The sequence below is a fragment of the Ctenocephalides felis genome, unplaced genomic scaffold, assembly GCF_003426905.1.
Source record: "Ctenocephalides felis isolate EL2017-DRISC unplaced genomic scaffold, ASM342690v1 CF-g0.4_SCAFFOLD_01604, whole genome shotgun sequence".
Classification (NCBI taxonomy): domain Eukaryota; kingdom Metazoa; phylum Arthropoda; class Insecta; order Siphonaptera; family Pulicidae; genus Ctenocephalides; species Ctenocephalides felis.
The window spans coordinates 3,059,153-3,063,645 of record NW_020537758.1 but is presented as its reverse complement, the minus strand read 5'-3'; the positions used below and the strand labels follow the sequence as shown (position 1 = coordinate 3,063,645).

General features: G+C 25.2%; 1 long non-coding RNA gene across 1 annotated transcript; it reads left to right on the top strand.

Annotated features, from left to right (window-relative positions):
* The first annotated feature begins 1,265 nt into the window (after positions 1 to 1,265).
* On the top strand, positions 1,266 to 3,926 carry LOC113374048. Its single transcript, XR_003366938.1, has 3 exons — positions 1,266 to 1,474; positions 3,621 to 3,746; positions 3,811 to 3,926. It is a non-coding gene; the product is annotated as an uncharacterized LOC113374048 (long non-coding RNA).
* Positions 3,927 to 4,493: the final 567 nt, after the last annotated feature.

Genomic DNA, 4,493 nt, shown 5'->3' with positions numbered 1-4,493 from the left:
CGAACTATGTACAGAAAAAAATTCACATAATTCCTAATTATATAAATATTATGTTTTTTTCTATTTTTTTTTAAATTTAGTATCTGACCCATTTTACCTCACATACGGGGTAAAGTGGGACAAACAGGGGCAAACAGATGCAATTTCTTCTATTAAATTTTAAAGGGATTTTACGCTACATTATTGAACCAATGCAAAATATTAATTCTGTGGGTACATTTGTTACAAAGATAACACACAGTGTATTACATTGATCTGCTATTGGTCAGAAATATTTATCAGACGAGCCGCAATAACAATTTATTTAATTAATCTCTTGTAAAATTGCTTTTTTTTAAACTTTACTATTTTATTGCTTACACCTTTGCCAAAGTAAATGTTCTGCTGGTCCTTTTTATTCCACTCATGTGCTGCTTATCTTCTGATAACAAAGTCATAAAAATAAAGGTGATGGCTGGTTATGAATTTATACATTTTTTGCCCTCTACTACTATCAAATATTTTTGTTAAAAAAAATCTAATTTTATTTGTTTACTAGATATCCGTGGTGAACCATTAATAATTAGTCTACCCTACCCATAAACGTACAAATGTGATTTTTTAATGTAAGTAATCAGTAATTTTTTATTCATTTTGTACAAATTTTATTGTAAAAACAGTCCCTAGTGCTATTGTGCACAAAAGACATAGCAATTGCTTTCGTAGACTTGGCCACATCATGTAAAATCATGTCGGTCATAATAATTGGACATAATTTTTTGCAAAAATGGGTCATTACATGTCAATGTAAGCGATGTCAATATATCCGACCAGACAGCTGTTTTTTAAGGAATTTTATATGGAAACCAAACTTCCTAGTGCGATTACGTCATAATAAGCGATTGTCAATATATCCGGCGTCATACTAATCGAATTCTACTGTAGTTCATTAAAATATTTTTAAATTCAACTATCATTTTTCTTACAGTAGCGCCACAGATCATTTTGCGAATCATTTTGACAAGCCTGCTCATCCATATTAGGATAAATCAACATTAATACTTATGTTTAATTTTATTATATTCGAAGAAACCGTTCAGGTACTAAACCAAATAGTTAAACTAAAGTAAAATAATAAAATATTATATTATTATTGAATATTTTCAAATTCCAACTGTCATTTTCCTACAGCAGCGCCACAGTCGTCCTTTTGCCCGAACTACTTTGACAAGCAAGCTCGTTCAAGTTTACAAATGTCAACATTAATAGTTTTCTTTCAATTTTATTAAATTCTAAGAAACCTTTCAGGTATCAAATTAAATACAAAGTGCAAAATGTATCTTAAATATTTGCTCAATATAAATTTGAAGTTGTTCGATAAGGTTTAGTTCAGTTTAAATTGGAAAATTGAGTTTTTCGAAAGTTGTAAATTCGTTGTGATGGATGTACTGTGATTAATAAATGGATTTATATTGATCGGTGGAAGAAACCAAAGGTAAATGGCAATATATATATATATATATATATATATATATATAATATATATATATATATATATATATATATATACAATATTTATTTATTTAAAGTAATTTTTCATTAAAAGTTATACTCTCTTGGTTCTCAATATGGTGTTCATCATTAATAACTATAATGTGTAACTATTAAATAAAATTAATTATATAAACAATTGCTAAATTAATTTATGGGTGATTTGCAAGTATACTGAGTTGCTGGAGGGTCTTGTAATGTTAGACAAATCCTAGATTATTTATTCAACTTTTTTATTTAATATTTAAAATGCTGTAAATAAATGCTACAGACAGTTTAACTCCAGTTAATATTTTCTAAGTGCCATAATTCAGATATAATATTTTTTATCGGGAACGTGCCTTTATGTGTTAAGTATATAATTAGTTTTTTATTAATATATTTTTTCCTCTAGATGATTGATATAATTAAGCACAAAATTCGTCAAATTAACAAAAATATCACAAATATTAACAATTATTCATTCAGTACTCTTTTTGAGAACTACAAAGTTTAAAGAATTTAATTATGAGTCTGGCCAATCTTTACCCTATTCACGGTTTTATTCAAAATTTTATTATCAAGTGTATATAAGAATTTTTACTATTCGATAGTAAATTTTATCTTGATTTTACTAATTTTAACAAATAAAAGTGTCCGGAATAATTTTTTTAACTGATACTTATTGATTTTCAACTACAAATTATTCAAAATTTATATCTAAGTATATATAGCAATTTATACTAAATTTTGCTAAATTTTATCTAGTTTTTATTGATATAAATAAATAAAAGTGGCCGGAATAAATTTGCAAGTCATTTGACAAAATGTCTCAAATCCTATACCTATAGCCAATTATGAAACTCAAATCTGTGTTTCAGCTACAAATAATTCTAATTTTGCTATCCAAGTGTATATCACAATTTATACTAAATTTTAGTAAATTTTATCTAGTTTATAATGATATGAAAAAAATAAAAGGGTCTAGAACAAAATTTCCAAGTTATTTGACAAAATGTAAAAAAATGTCCCAAATCCTATACCTATAGCCAATTATGAAACTCAAATCTGTGTTTCAGCTACAAATAATTCAAAATTTTGCTATCCAAGTGTATATGACAATTTACACTAGATTTTAGTAATTTCCTAGTTTTTACCAAAATAAATATATTTAAATCTGTGGAACAAAATTTCCAAGTTATTTGACAAAATGTAAAAAAATGTCCCAAAACTCCTTGAGCTAGTTAGCAAACTCAAATCAGGCGTTTCAACTACAAATTATTCAAAATTTCAATATCCAAGTATATATAACAGTTTATACTAATTGTTAGTAAATTTTATCTAGTTTTTACTAATATAAACAAATAAAAGTGTCCGGAAAAAAGTTTCTAAGATATTCGACAAAATATAGAAAAATGTCCCAAAACTTAATCTATAGCTAATTATCAAGTCAAATCAGGCGTTTCAACTGCAAATTATTCAAAAATTTTATATCCAAGTATATATAACAATTTATACTTAATTTTAGTAAATTTTATCTAGTTTTTACTAATATAAACAAATAAAAATGTCCAGGACAAAATATCCAAGATATTTGACAAAATGTAGAAAAATGTCCCAAACTCACATATTGCTAAGTCTCAAACTTAGCAAACTTACTCAAAATTTTGATATTCAAGAGTATAAAACAATTTATACTAAATTCTTGTAAATTTCATTTAGTTTATACTAATATAAACAACTAAAAATTTAATTTTTAAGATAAAATTTTTAAGTTATTTGACAAAATGCAAAAAAATGTCTCAAAACAATGTATTGCTAAACTTAAATTATGCAGATAAATATTTCTGCTTTTTTCTTAATTCCCTATTTTTTCCTAAATCCTAGCTATTATCTTAATTATTATCTTATCTATTTTTTTATATAATCCATTCATTCACTATTATTTCTATTATGTATTATATTTTATATAATATCCTATCTTTCATAAATCATTCTTATCAAAATTCACTAATTTTTTCTTATTACTATTGGATTCTTTGTTTAAGGCTCTACTCAAATATATATATATATATATATATATATATCAACACACATTTATTTTTTTCCAGTCTCCCAAAACGGTTTACTTCTTAAGCAAAATATCACCAGACATCAGCTCGGCCATAAACAGTACATGGCCATATCCAATTTATTCATCGGAACCAAATTTAAGGGCTGTTGCATGTTTCACCAAGGTAAACCATAATTGTATATAATAATAAACTATAGTAAACAATATAAATATTTATTTTTTGTTAGGTAAATAAGGATTTACTACGACCACTCACATATAGAAAAAAAACTCTGATCATTGTAAGCGATTTCCAGTTTTATGTCACAGCGATTGATACTCAGAGTTTGACTGGAACTGTCATGTATCGTTTTACATGTAAGTGATAATAATAATAAATTTATATATATATTTATATATATATATATATATATATTTATTTTATTTATTTATTTATTTATTTTGTAGTAATGATCAAGACTATCTATACACTGGAAAATTGTGCATAACGTCCAATATTTTAAACAATTCATACATCAAAGATTTGGGGGAGAAAGAACAAATAGATACTCTAATTTGTGATAGTTCTATTATTGATGTTCCTGTTGATTTTAATGTGCAAAATGCTGCTGATAAGATTGAAAAGTATTATCAGGTACTATATTAAAATTATTAAAATTTAGAAATGAATTGGAATTGTAGACTTGATTCTTATTACATTACATTTTGTCAAATAACTTGGAAATTTTGTTCCGGACACTTATAATTGTTTATATTAGTGAAAACTAGATAAATTTACTAGAATTTAGTAGAAACTAGTACGTATACTTGGATACTAAAGTTTTGTATAATTTTTAGCTGGAACGCGAAATTGTGTCTGTGTACATTTTATCAAACAACTAGAAAATTTTGTTCTAGACACTTTAATTTA